Raw genomic sequence first — 14,711 nt, 5'->3', positions numbered from 1 at the left:
TTTACCCTAAATGAAATCAATAGCCGCAAGTGCACAGCTGATCGATTGTAGTACTTAGGGATCGAATCCACAGGGAAGGAGGATCTTTCCTGCAAAAGCCTTCGAAAGAAATATAAAGTAAACAAGTCTAGAACCAGGCGAGTTTTGTGAGGGTTTTGGTGGTGTGTTTAAAACGTAAAAACGAATCTTAAAGAGAAAATACGATAATTAAAATGACCTAATAACTAAACTTAACGAAAACGAGTAAAAACGAGAAAAACGACTAAACCTAATTGCTTAAATAAAAATCAATTGAAAGAGAATGAAAATAATGAACTAAAACTTGAAATAAAACGGTGTAAATCTATAGGAAAGAAAGCGCTGGGGTTCAGGGAAGTTTTCTCAGGGGTATGAACGATTCAAAACATTGCTAGAGAGTAAATTTGATAAGAACTTAGCTTAAACTTTTCGAACTGGAGTCACGGACGTATGAATACGCCACTGTTGTGATCATAGACAACTATCTCTCTCAACCCTGACCAGTAGGTTTCCACTCTGGCCCTGGAAAAGAGGAGATACATTATGTTTAAGACTCGTCAGCATTCACAAATCGCCCATAGGTAGGTTTTCACTCCTGTGTTTGTTTTTCTCTCCCAAACTAGATCTAACACCGGATGAACACTTTCGTGTCACCAAGCATCTAGATCATATTGTAGTTCATGACGCTACTCTCATGCAGTAAAAACGAATTCAGAGAAAAAGTTCTAAGATTCGGCTCAATAGCTCATAGAATCCTTATCGAACATATGTATCCCCATCGAAAATCCCTTAGACCCAACAATAAAACTACTCAGACATGATAAACGAAATCAAAAACATGGTATTAAAAAGTAGTACAGAAACCGAAATTGAAAAAGAAAGAACAAGGATTCAAGAGATAGATCTCTCTCTCCCTAAAACCTAAAAACAAAGCTTAAAGTAAAATTTCTGTAAAGTATTTCGTCTCTCCTCTTCTCTTCTTAAAAACGACCTAAATGGTATGTATTTATAGTCTCCAATACTCTATGGTGTCTAGGGTTCCGGAATTGAGGCTGGGAAAATGATACGGGCTTCAGAAATGAGCCTTCAAACTCGGAGTTGTCTGGCCGCGGTCGGGAAGTGCGTGACCATGGGAAATGGATGGCTGGCCGCGGTCGGGATGGTTGTGACCGCGGGGAATGGCCTGTTGGCCGCAGGTGGAAACGCTTGCCGGCTGGTTTATGGGACATCTTGCTCTTTGCGTATCTTTTGATTGAACCGTTGGATTGCCAAGCTGTAAAGTGTGCTGGAAAGCTGATACTTCCATCTTTGAGATCTCCAAATTTGAGCTGGATCAGACGGTGAAAAGGCCTTTAATCAGGGGTGAACTTCTGACGGTTTGACTCTGAGCTGAAATCTGGTCTTCTATCCATTTTGTTAAGCTTTTCCCTAAGTTACCTGAAAAGAGTCTTGGAACTACAAATACTAGAAAAACGTAATAAAAGTACTTGAAAACAATTAAAAACATAGAAAAAGTATTTCAAAACGATCCATAAAAGTGGTCAAAATACGGTGTTATCAACTCCCCTAGACTTAAACTTTTGTTTGTCCTCCAACAAAGCAAAAAGTCTAAACTGGTTAAGTGAAAACAAAAAATAGGGAATGCACAAATTTCAGAGACATGAACTCCTAAACTAGGACCAAAGATCGTGCATCAATCCACAACTTAGTCTAGAAAATTATCACCAATACACAAAAGATACTAGTCCACTTTTTCCGTCATGCAAAACTTAAACAATCTAAATCTTGATTCCAGTCAACTAGCTCTCTACATTCATTAAGTGTAATAGTGAATTCTCATTAAAGACATCATCCAGGGTAGACGGCGTTTGGCATTAAAGGGCTGTTTAAGTGGTAGAGTTAAAGTGTTTCGGGTTACCTGATGAATTTGGAGGATGCAAGATAATATGCAAAACCGCAAGAGAGATAAGGACCTGTTGATGACCGCAATTTTCAGTCACTTCTTCTTGCCAAATGTTGTTGCATAATCCTTCCTCCTTTGTTGTAAACAGCTATTCCCCCAGATTAAGATTCTTTCCGGGAATCAGAAAATGATCTCCAAAACTCCATAAAATTGAACTCCAGTTGCCTTAGGACTTAAAATTCAACCTCTCTAGACTCTCTAAGGCTTTTATTTCCTTTCTTTTCTTATTTTCGGATTTTTTTTTTATGAAAAGGAAATGCCTTTTAAAGAGAGAGAGACTAGAGGACGAGATTGTACCAAAATTTGAGATTTTTCTAAGGCAAACTGAGCTTCCTCTTGTGTTGAATCCTTCCAGGAACTTTTCCGGCAAATCGCAGGTCTCTGTCTTTGGTGACTGAAAACTGCGTCGTTCCTCTTTCTCTCCAACGTTTTTACACATATCTGCATATAAGACAATAGAAAATAAGAGTGCATGTGGTTTGAAAGAGGATTGGTTAAGGTGGGAACTAGCTAAAGATGAACTAGCCATTCAGGATCAACAGAGAATGGTAAAAAAGGTAAAGGAGTCCTGAATGTATGATTCGTTTCCCTGGTCTAATGCTTCAATGAGAAAATTAAGTCCAAATAAAACAGAGCTAGTGTATTCCTTCATCTAAATCGAAATCATTCAAATTCCTCTGGGGTACTTCGTTTCAAATGTGCTTAGCTACCGCCTAGTCTAGTCCTAAATCATGAATGAGCATGTCACTAGGAACAGTCTAAAAGCACACAGTCAACTATCATTGATTCATGTTCACCATTCCCTTTAAAACGTATTTTGTTTTGAAAACCAATTTTGAAAAACTTTAAGGAAAATGCAAAAAGTGTAGATAATGCAAGACTCATGAAAGAAAAGTGGTTAGAAAGGGATGAAATCCTCCCCCAGACTTAAATCACACTGTCCTCAGTGTGAAACAAGTCGAGATTGGATGAGAAAAATGCATAGATAATCGAATTGGTAAGTCTAAAGAGAACTTACCTGGATCCGGGATGCTGGTGGAGATGGACCGGATTCATTCGAAGAGGTTTGGGAAGGTGATAGGTGGTGAGGAAGGTGGTGGGAAGTGATGAATGAGGTGGAATGAGGTGAAGTAGGTGATTTGGGGTCGGGTTTCGTCTCAACGACCATTTGTCGCGGTCAGAGGTCATGCGACTCAGAGGTCATGCGACCGCGGCAAACCGGTACTCGGCCACGGTCAGAAAGACGCGGCCGCGGTCGAACATGTGTTTCCCGTGGTCAGAACACCTGCGACCGCGGGGGCTTATATCGCGGCCTGTTTCCTGCTTCTCCTTGGTTCCTGCTGAGCCGAGCAGTCAGGGACCATCCTTCTTTTTGGTCTTTTCAGTTTTTTGATTTTTTTTTGCTTTTTTGTTTTATAAGAAACACCTAAAACTAAGAAAAAGATCATTGGAAAAAGAAAGAAAAATCATAAAGAAAACAATACCTAAATGGGTTGCCTCCCATTAAGCGCTTCTGTTTTAAGTCGTTTAGCTCGACTTTTGGTGTTGGACGTGGCTTAGTCAAATGAAGAAGATCTTGTCCTGAGACAAGTCTTTTTCGACATCTCCTTGATTTGCCTAGCATGTTCTTCGTCACTCCAAAGTTCTTCTTGAAACTCTTATGTTGCAGAACGTTTTCCTGTTTTGCTGTTGTATGGGACAGCTTCTGTGAAGACATCTTTGTCGATATTAGCAAACGAAATCCTCCGGTTTGCAAGTCCATTATAGCTCCGGAAGTTGCTAGAAAAGACCATCCGAGAATCACTGGATGTGTTGCGTCTCTCGTTTCGACAATGTAGAAGTCGACAGGCACGATGCAATCTCCTATTCTCAAAGGAATGTCATGAGCTATTCCTTGAGGTGTTGCATTGGAATCATCAGCTAGACTAATTCTTGCTCTAGTCCTGCGGAGGTGTTTAATACCAAGTCTCAAAGCAATTGCCTTGGACATCATGTTAAGACAAGCTCCAGAATCACAAAGCACGTTTTTAAACATTTCTCCTCTAATAGAACAAGAGATGAGAAACTGACCTATACCTTCGATTTTATGAAGTGTTTGAACAGGTTTACCTCTTCTGGAAAGATTAAACAAGTCTTCTATCTCAGGGATTGATTCCTTGCTCTCACAGAAGTAGTGGCCTATCATGAAGTCCTTGCAAGCTCTGGCAAAGGTGATTCCTTCAGGTAAATTTCGGACTACATCATTGAATTCGTCGAGCTTTTCCTTGCTGATTTTGTTGGTGTAGTGGCTGCAGTCTTCGGGTTTTTTTAAGGTGAATCACATAGACAGCTGCTTCTGGTGTTGTCATGTATCGAGCTCGCATAAAGTATCTATGGATATCCTCTTTAGACTCCTTGCAGTACCTGAAAAAAACATGCAAACGACCAAGCTTCTAGATTTCATCAAAGCTTAGGTGAGCAGGGAATGACCTGACCACATTGTTGAACTCTATGAGCTTCTCCCTACTGATGTTGTTGGTGATCCATTGAATTTCTCCTGAACTGTCTTCTGAGGAATATCCTGCGTTTGGATCTTCTACAAACAACCCAACTCTTCATCTTCAGAGTATTGTTCTTCATACTCATCTTCACAAGACAAGGCCATGTTGCAGGGCAATGACTTGTCTTCGTCTTCAGATCTTTGGGTGCTGATGGAGCAAACCAGTTGCTGATGGAGTGGTTTAGTCATCCCAGGAGGTGTATCAGACGCACAGCTGCTTGTATGAGCTGAACGGGGCTGTTTTGGAACGTTTTTCCGGTTGGCCTTAACTGTAGGAGACGCGACCGCGGGAAAACGCCCATGGGCCGCGGGTAGACCGAGCACGACCTCGGGAGAAGGCTTCTTGGCTGCGGTCGGAAGCGGCGCGACCGCTAGAAAGTGTCTCTGAGTCGATTGTCTGCTATTACTTGCTCCTCTGCTTCCTGGATGATCTTCTGGGTTTTCTGGCTTGATGTACTTCCTCTCTGGACTTGATTCTTTAGTTTTGGTTGCTGGGATCTGCTCTCCAAGTCCTTGTATGATCTCCTCAACCTTTTCTTCAACTTCATCAAGAGCATAGACTACTTTGTCCATGGTTGAGTCAAGCTTTTCGGTTTTGTCAATGACTTTGTAAACCTTCTCTGAAACTTCGACTGTGAAGTCATAAGACTCGTTCGTAGCTTCGTTGAGGGCTTTGTCCACATCATCAAGTTTGAAATCCAGGTCCATGACTTTGTTTTTAGTGTTACGAAGCTCGTAGGTGTGCTTCGCTTGCTCTTCCTCCATGATGTTGAACCTGTTAGCGATCATAGCTGCGTCCATGGTTGCTCGTTCTTCTATTGATTTGACTTGTGAAGCTAGGTTATCGATCTTCTTATTGAAAAGTTTTGATATCCCGTTAATCGTTTCGTTTAGAGCGGCTGTAGCGGTTGCTTGAGCTTCTATGAACTGCTTGATTACACTTTCGAGCTGACTCAATCGGTTACTGAGCTAGACGTTCTCATCTTGCTGGAGAACCTGGTGAGGTAGGCGATACCTAGGTGGTCTAGGATTTACCATTGGCGGCATGTAAGGCTTGTTCAGGAACGTTCTGTAGTCTTCGGTTCGAACATCTTCGTAAAGATCGCGTAGGTACTGCTTCTCTATGCGTCTGGTGGCTTGAGGAGTGTTGTAGAAGCCTTCTAATGCGTGTCAACTGCGTGAGGGAACAAGTTTTACCCTTAACAAAAACAAATGAAAGCCGCAAGTGCACAGCTAATCAGTTGTAGTATTTAGGGATCGAATCCACAGAGATTTGTGTGCCTGGTATTCTTCTACGGTTTCTTACTTTGTGTCTAGACTAGATTGGTTTTAAAGGTTGGTTGTTTTTCACGGATTAAACTAAAACAAAAGAAAGCAAATAAATCTATCCTAAGGAACAAGTAGAATAATCGAATGAAAAGGAAATAAAGCAAGCAAAATATCGAACTAAAGCAATTGAAATTCAGATCTAAATAAGCAAGTAAAAGTCGATTGGTTTGTAAACTATGGCTAAAAAAGCTGAGCTTTTGGGAACTCTACAGGGATCATAATCGGTTTTAACACTAGGGTAGATAGATTGATTGACGGATATCGATATATAGGGTTCTAGAGCTAGAGTACGGCAGTATGACTACGTCACTGTCATGATCATAACCAACTGTTTCTCGCAACCCTGACCAGTAGGTTTCCACTCTGGCCCTGGAAGGGAGAGAACGCAAGAGCTGCACAAGACTCGTCAATACTCACGATCTCGCTGCAGGTAGGTTTCCACTCCAACGAAAAAATCGCCTGTTTCATTCTAGGGCTGATACTTAATGAAAAATTTCGCAACACTTACTATCTAGATCAGATACTATGTGATCAATCAAGCATACATGCAATAAGAACAAGAATAAACAGAGAACAAAGTTGAAATCCCAGATCTATAAACCTAGATGTCTTAATCGATTATGAGAGCCCCTTTCGGGAACCCTAAGCCCAACTCGGGATCTACTCAGACATGGCTGAGGTCGACATCATCATTGGTTTTAATAAAAGTAATCAAAAACAGTAAAGAAAAGAGATGAAGAAAGCTTCTCTATTGAAGAACTCGGACTTGTACAATCTTCTACAAAAATCGCATAAAAACGGCTAAAGGAAAAAGGGTTTCTGTAAAGTATGAAGGGTGGTGTCTAAAACGACCTAAATGACAAGTATTTATAGTCTTCAATACTCCATGGTCTCTAGGGTTCCGGAATTGAGGCTGAGAATGACTTTGGGCTTCAGAAATATGGGCTTTAGTTCGGAGTTAGCCGGCCACGGTCGAGAATAACGTGACAGCAGGAAATAGGTGGCTGGCCGCGGTCGGAAGGCTTCAGACCGCGGGGAATGGGCTGTTGGCCGCGGTCGCGTGACTTGCTGGTCGTCTTCGAGTGGCTCCGGGGCTAATGGAATATCTTGAGGTCCAACCGTTGGAATGTCTCCAAACCAAGTGCATTTGAAAGCTGGTTGATTCTTCTATAAGTTGTCCAATTTTGAGGGTGATCAGACGGTGAAAAGGTCTTCGTCCCTCCATGAGAGTTCTGACGGTCTGCATTTATCCAAAAGAGTCTTTTTGTTCCAATTTGTGCCTCTTTATCCCAAATTACCTGAAATGTCTTTTAAAATCCAAAAACATAGAAATCCTTTGATAACCTTTGAAAATGGAGTAAAAACACCTGTAAAAGACATTAAAGTGATCCATAAAAATGGTCAAAATCCGGTGTTATCAACTCCCCCAGACTTAGTCTTTTGTTTGTCCTCAAACAAAACAAAGGCTAAATCTCGGCGAGAGGTTTGAAAACGCAGGAACTAAACAAAATCTCAGAGACCAAACTTCTAGAACAATATCAATCAGTATGCATCAATCGGGAATAGCCTAGAAAATTCTCACTAGCAATACATGCATAACTAGTCCGTTAATCCGTCATGCGGAAATCTATGCACTAAGATCTAACTTCCAGTCAACTAGCTCTTATCATTCATTAAAAATCTCGGTAGTTCTCATCAAAGAAAGTCTAGGCAAGGCAAACTAGGTTAGGTGTCAAAAAGGGTTATTCTAGGGGTAAGGCTTAAAGTGTTTATGGGTTACCTGAAGATCTGGAGGATGCAGGATATTATGCAAAACCGCAAGAGAGAGTGAAGCTGTTGGTATCCACAGTTTTCAGTCACTTTCTTCTTGCCATAGATTCCTGGTCTTCTTCCTCAGGTTCTCTCCTAACTCCCCTAGACTTAGATTTTTGTAAATCTTTCAAAAACATAGCTCTATAAACGCTTAGTAGTTGTTTCTTGCTCCACAAATTTCGACAATCTAGGACTCATTAGGCTTTTTGTTTCCCTCTCTCTTTTCATTCGTTCGTTTTTTTTTTTTTTGAAGAAGAAGAAGAAAGAGAGGGAGCACCTTTAGATATAGAGTCATAGAGAGCATGAAATTACCAGTTAAGATCTGTCTTGTAAAGCTTCATGAGGTTTCTGATACTCTTCCTTCCCAATTCCATTCAGTCTCCTTTGTGAGTGACTGAAAACTGCGTCGCTCCTCTTCTCTCCGACGTTTTTGCACATATCTGCTGATATAAACTAAAGAGAATGCATGAGGATTGAAAACAAGGGTTTTGGGTTTAGGGTATGGTACCAGATAAAGATAAACTGGTCATCTAGGACGACAAAGAGTGGTAAAAGTGAGGGTAAAAGACGTCCTAGATGTGTATGTCGATGCCTGCCTAAAATCAATGATGAGAAAATTAGATGTCAATATTAAGGTCAAATAAAATGAGCTAGGATATCCTGTCGGAAAGAATCTCCATGAATAGAAGTCCTCTGGTGGGAGTTCGTAGTGCAAGTACTCTAGCTACCGCCTAGTCTAGTGCTAACCACAAATGAGCTATCATGCATAGTGTAGAAGCGTGCAGGTCTAAATCATCATAGTTTTGTGTCAAACATTCCTGAAAAATACTTAATGTCAAATAGGTTACATATAAAAATTTAAAAAGTGCTTGAAATTTGAAAGCAAAAGCAAGAAAATGATTAGTACGGATAGACATCCTCCCCCAGACTTAAATCACACTGTCCCCAGTGTGAAAAAGTTGGTAAGAAGATGGTGAATAAAAGCGAAATAAAATAAGATAAAATAAAAGAAAATGATGATAGAACCATGATGGCAGTGAAGTGCTGATCAATCATTCATCCTCCGATGTGTCTGCTGCGAACTGGTGCTGCTCCTGTAGGAAAGTGACAACGCGCTCAAAGCGTCGTCCCTGCCTCTCAACTCTGCTCTCCAGATCAGAATGTGCGTGCGATGATGTCGATGATGAGGTGTGGCCGGTCGAAACAGATGGCTGAAAATGAGAACGTGCCGTAGCTACATCACGTTTTGCCTTGGCCACTATGTATTGGCCAATGGTGAATGGTACACGGGGTACAGATGGCAGAAACTCATCGGGTTCTGGAGTCCATCGCGAACGTCCTCCGTTACTCAATCTCGGGACTGATGCTGAAGGCAAGCAGACTCGGTGCTCCTCAGTGCCAGTGCAATACTTGTAACCAAACCTGTCTGGATCGAAAGCGGCACGAGAGATAGTGTGATCGCGAGAGAGATAAAGTAGGTCATACCAGACATCGGGAAGTGGATCATCAGATGAGAAATCGAATCCTACAACTTGTAGTATCGCTGTAATAGCGCTCCCGTAAGCTGGAGTAGCGTCCTCGCAACCATGTAAATCATGTTTCACTTTTACCATGTTTTGTGCTATGATCCAGGCAAAGCAGGTAAGTCGTGGGTCGTCCATAAATGGCATCTGAAGTGTAATGAGCTCGGTCTTCAAAACACATCCCATGTTAGCTCTAGAGAAAATCGTGTGTGCTAAGAGTTTGTGCACAACTCTCACTGCAGGATGAGTAAGAAGGGCTGATTTGGATCTCCCACTATCATAGACTCCATGACCCATCTCTCTCCACAAGTTAAAATCGGGTTCATCTTCAAGGTAAATGCCATCGGTGTATGGAAGCTTAAGAGCCTTACAAAGTGCAGAAATGGTGAGCGAGTAAGGCTGTCCGCGGATAGAGAATGACAAGATGCCATCTGATGCTCTGGGGTTCCTCCTCTTCGTGTGGTGGAGTGTAATAGTTGCTAAGAACTCGCGGACTAGCTCAGGATAAGTTGGAAGGTTCAGCTCCATGTAGGGTCTTACCTTAAGTGCATCGATGTACCAGATTACATCTTCTTTGATTCCAAGTATCTTAAGTGTATGATAATCAATGCAGGGCGTGGGCTTGATGTTCAGCTTCTTGAAACGTCTTGCATAGTCCACTCTCGGGTTTATCTCCTTACCAATGTATCGGATCTGTGGTGGCTCGGGAGTTGCTTGTGTTTCTCTTGAGTGCTGGAGAAATCTCATTACATAATTTCTTCTTCTCGGTCTGGCTTAGTTCAGCATGTACTCTCCTAGAGTAGCATCATCGGGAATGTCCTCAGAGCTGTCACCAGTGCGACGGCTTCTTCGGGATCTAGTCTGTTCTATTTTTCTGCAAGACGAGATGATTCTTGGAAAAAGAGTGAATATGGATGCTGATTTTACCACATTAACGATCAGTTATACTAATACTAGTATAAAGAGGTTAATTAAAACCATGAGCAAGCATAATTGACATTGAATTGAAGAAATCGAGTAGTTCATGACTAGATTCGGATTTTTGATGTTCTCAACATAGAAATCTTCTAAAAATCGGTTTTAATGAGCAATTCCCAGGTCAAATCTATTGGTTACCTAATACTAACCAGTAATCACACAAGACTTAATAAAATTCATCAGTTTTGCTGTTCCAAATTCGATTTTTATAAAGCATGTAGAATCCAAATTTCAAAAATCTCAATTCCTCTTAAGCTAGGTGTTAAAATCGATTTTTAGATAACCTAAAAGGACAATCTATTGTTCTTAAGTTATTTCCACCATCAATAAACCAAGATGTGGGCTTTTTAAGAAAACCCTAAGTTCTAAAATCAATTAAAAATGGCTAGTTTGAGCTTCATACATTGCTGGAAATAGAAATTTGATGACAGAATTGAAATCAGCTTTGAAAAAGAGTGAGGTTTGGGCCAAGAATCTCTTAAAACGCTTAAGAATTGAAAAAGGTGTTCTATCTCCTAAATCTCCAAGTCTTTTGAAAGAGAAGAAAAAAATGAGTTTTGATCCAAAAAGTGCATTTCCTTTTTTTAAAAAGCGTTTTTGTAGCAAAAACGGAAAATTTTATGGAATTCATAAGTTTACGGGAACTTACATTTCTTATCTTGCACGCAACGGAGGTTTAAAACTTACGGAAAATCTTAACGGGCTTTACTGGGAATACTCCAGAAATCACCCGGGAAACTCCGGGAACTTTTGAAAAGCGGTGGAAATCCGCATTCCTGTCTCAACGACCAACGACTGCGGTGAGAAAACGCGCGACCGCGGCGATTAAGGGCTCGGCCGCGGTCACATTCTCGGTGCCGTGGTCGATGCTCCCTTGGCTGCGGGTCGGTTGGTCGCGACCGCGGCCCTTTCTCATGCGGCCTTCGTCCAACTTTCAGGTCTTTGCTGGGCCAAGCAGCTAAAAACCTACCCTTTTCTTCTTGGTTTTTCTAATTTTTTGTGTTTTTGTTTTATAAAATATCTGAAACTTAAAAGAAAATGAAAGCATAAATTGTAAAAAGGAAAAGAATACTAAAAGAAAGAGTACCTAAATGGGTTGCCTCCCATTAAGTGCTTTTGTTTTAAGTCGTTTAGTTCGACGTATGGCAAGAAGAATCAGGCTGATTTGAATGGCACTCCACTTGATGTGCCCTTATCACTTCCGGTCGCTGGAGGTTTTACTTCTTCTCCTTGAGGGACCATCTTCTTTCCTTTACTCTTCTTTCGGATTTTAACATTGTTTAAAACCCTTTTTGTGTTTTCGATCAGCTCCTGGATTCGGTCCTCACTAGTTTCTGTTGCATCCGGTGGAATGATGATCTTGATCTTTGCAAAAGCTTTCGGCTTCTCCTTTTCTTTCTCTTTTGGCCGGTTTCCTTTGCTTGGAAAATCATCTAGGATAGTCGGGTAAAACCTTCTGCGATCTACATTGAGGAAAACAGCATGCCGGTTTGCGTGATCGATTACTGCTCCTACGATAGCTAGGAATGGTCTCCCGAAAATGAGTGGCCTCTCCTTGTCTTTATCCATCTCCAGGACTTGGAAGTCTGCTGGAACAATCTTGTGTCCCACTAGAACTTGTAGATCATGAATCGCCCCTTCAGTATCTTTTTGAAAATATGAATCTCCAAAGACAACCTTAACCGTCGATGTCCTTAAGGTTTTTATGCCCAATTTTTTGGCAAATGTCTTTGACATGATGTTGACATTGGCTCCGGAATCGCACAGGCAGTCTGTGAAACTGATTCCTGAAATGAAACATTGGAAAACAAAACGTCCCGGATCGTCGGCTTTTGTAAGCCTTTGAAACGGTGATCGTTGAGGTACCTTAAATGGTGGCTGCTTGGCATCGACATCCTTGTAAAGTGGTACAAAGATTGAGGTTTCTTCTTTCTTTCCATCGGTTCTGGCCTCTTCTTCGGGCAATGTGGTTATGGCGTTGCAAAACCTCTTAGGGTTATCTTCAACTCTTCCTGGAAGAACTCCACTTTGCCTCTTCATAGAGTCGGCTGTTTGGGCAACTTGCACGTCTAGCTTTTTGACGTGTGAAGATAAAGCTTCAAACTTCCCGTTCAGGTCATTGTACATGCAATCAACCTTCACGTTCATGACTTTAGATGCTTTTTCGTTCGTCATAACGAGCTGTTGGATGGACTGTTCAAGTCTACCGATTTGTGAAGCTAGCTGGTTCGTCGTGACTCCTTTCTGTTGTACAAATTGATTGTTAAAACCCGTACCTTGGTAGTTATATGGCTGTCGCGGTTGATAAGCTCCTGTCCCTCCGAAGTTTCCACCTTGGAACTTGTTTTGGAAAGATTTTTGCTGTGGTGGGTGGTACTAATCTTGAGGATTCTCCACATTTGGATTGCGGTAAGAGAGATTGTTGTAATTTGCATTCCGGAAGTTGTTGTTGAAGCCATTGTTGAAGCGATTTGGGTATGGTGCTTGTGCTCCTACATAATTCACCTCTTCTTCTCGAAAGGCTTGATTAATGTGATCGATATCACTAGGTCCTTCATCTTCTGCGCCATTGTTGGTCTCACAAGCATGGATTGGGCGATTGTTGCTCTTCAAAAGCTGGCTCATCATGTTCTTCAACTCGGTTATCTCCTTGTTGTCTGTTCCGGTTTGCTTCGTCGAGCGATCGTATTCAGGACAATCATTGCTATTGGCTTGAGCCAAATTTACGATGAGGGCTCTTTCTTGGGCTATCTTCTTTTGTCCAAAATCTCCATTGCTAGCTGTATCAAGTGAAAGTTTGTATTTTGGTTGCAAACCTCGGTAAAATGTGCTCAGCAGGCTTGATCCAGGAAATCCATGGTGAGGGCAATCACGTTCATACTCCTTAAAACTTTCCCAGGCTTCATAGAAAGATTCAGTCGGTCCTTGCTGAAAGCTTGAGATCTTTGTTCTCAACAAGTTCGACCTTGACTTAATATAGAAGTTATTCAGGAAAGCGGTTTTACACTCTTCCCAATTAGTAATCGATCCTGCAGGCAAAGATTTCAACCAACGGTGAGCTTTGTCTGCTAATGAAAAAGGGAACAACTTACACTTTAAATAGTCTGCTGGAACTTGGTTTGTTCTCATCATGCTGCAGATTTCTTCAAAGAGCTCAATATGGTCCATTGGGTGTTCAGAAGGAACTTCATGGAATTGGTTTTGTTTCACCAATGAGATGATTTGAGGCTTGACTTCAAACTCATTCCGGTTCGGAAATGGAACTTGGATTGCAGATCGGTTCTGAAAATTTTGAGTAGGTGCATCAAAATCAGCTATGCGATGGTTCTTGGCTTGTTTTCGGTGTTGATTTGCTAGCTGCACAGGGCGGTTAGCGCGCCCATTCGGCTGCATTCCTTGGTGGTCACCATCGGCCGCATTGAATGGTTTATCAAGGTCTTCACGTTCTTCTCTCTCGCGATTCTGGTGGTTTCTCGGAGGAACCTCATCCTCCTCTTCATCTCGTCGAGCATGATCACCTCCTCTGTGATCATTCGCTTCATTTTCTCCATGTTCGGACCCGTCTTGGTTCATATTTAAAGCTCCGTTAATAGGATCTCCAGGCTGGTCGTCGTTGGCCATTCCTTGCGTCCGTCTAAGTCTTCGAAGTTCTCTTTCGTATCTGTCTATCTCGTCTAGAATTGGAATGTTTTCTACAGGTCTCCGCCTGGTATTCATGCAATTCAGAGAAAAACAAAAGAAGGGAAAGATAATTCAGCAAAACTTTAAGAAAGAACTAGAGATCAGGTGTCTAGAACAGAAGTTAAAACAAGAAAAATAGCAAAAGGCAGCGAAACAAATCCCTGGCAACAGCGCCAAAAACTTGATGCGTGTCAACTGCGTGAGGGAACAAGTTTTACCCTTAACAAAAAAAAATGAAAGCCGCAAGTGCACAGCTAATCAGTTGTAGTATTTAGGGATCGAATCCACAGAGATTTGTGTGCCTGGTATTCTTCTACGGTTTCTAACTTTGTGTCTAGACTAGATTGGTTTTAAAGGTTGGTTGTTTTTCACGGATTAAACTAAAACAAAAGAAAGCAAATAAATCTATCCTAAGGAACAAGTAGAATAATCGAATGAAAAAGAAATAAAGCAAGCAAAATATCGAACTAAAGCAATTGAAATTCAGATCTAAATAAGCAAGTAAAAATTGATTGGTTTGTAAACTATGGCTAAAAACGCTGAGCTTTTGGGAACTCTACAGGGATCATAATCGGTTTTAACACTAGGGTAGATAGATTGGGATTGACGGATATCAATATATAGGGTTCTAGAGCTAGAGTACGGCAGTATGACTACGTCACTGTCGTGATCATAACCAACTGTTTCTCGCAACCCTGACCAGTAGGTTTCCACTCTGGCCCTGGAAGGGAGAGAACGCAAGAGCTGCACAAGACTCGTCAATACTCATGATCTCGCCACAGGTAGGTTTCCACTCCTACGGAAAAATCGCCTGTTTCATTCTAGGGCTGATACTTAATGAAAATTTTCGCATACATGCAATCAAGCA

General features: G+C 41.5%; 1 non-coding gene across 1 annotated transcript; it reads left to right on the top strand.

The window, feature by feature from the left end:
• The first annotated feature begins 13,013 nt into the window (after window positions 1-13,013).
• LOC112085810 lies at window positions 13,014-13,118 on the top strand. The gene has a single exon (XR_002899102.1). It is a non-coding gene; the product is annotated as a small nucleolar RNA R71 (small nucleolar RNA).
• Window positions 13,119-14,711: the final 1,593 nt, after the last annotated feature.

Source organism: Eutrema salsugineum, unplaced genomic scaffold (assembly GCF_000478725.1).
Source record: "Eutrema salsugineum unplaced genomic scaffold, Eutsalg1_0 scaffold_3, whole genome shotgun sequence".
NCBI lineage: Eukaryota > Viridiplantae > Streptophyta > Magnoliopsida > Brassicales > Brassicaceae > Eutrema > Eutrema salsugineum.
Note: the sequence above shows the minus strand (reverse complement) of the source record. Positions and strands in the feature narration are given on the sequence as shown.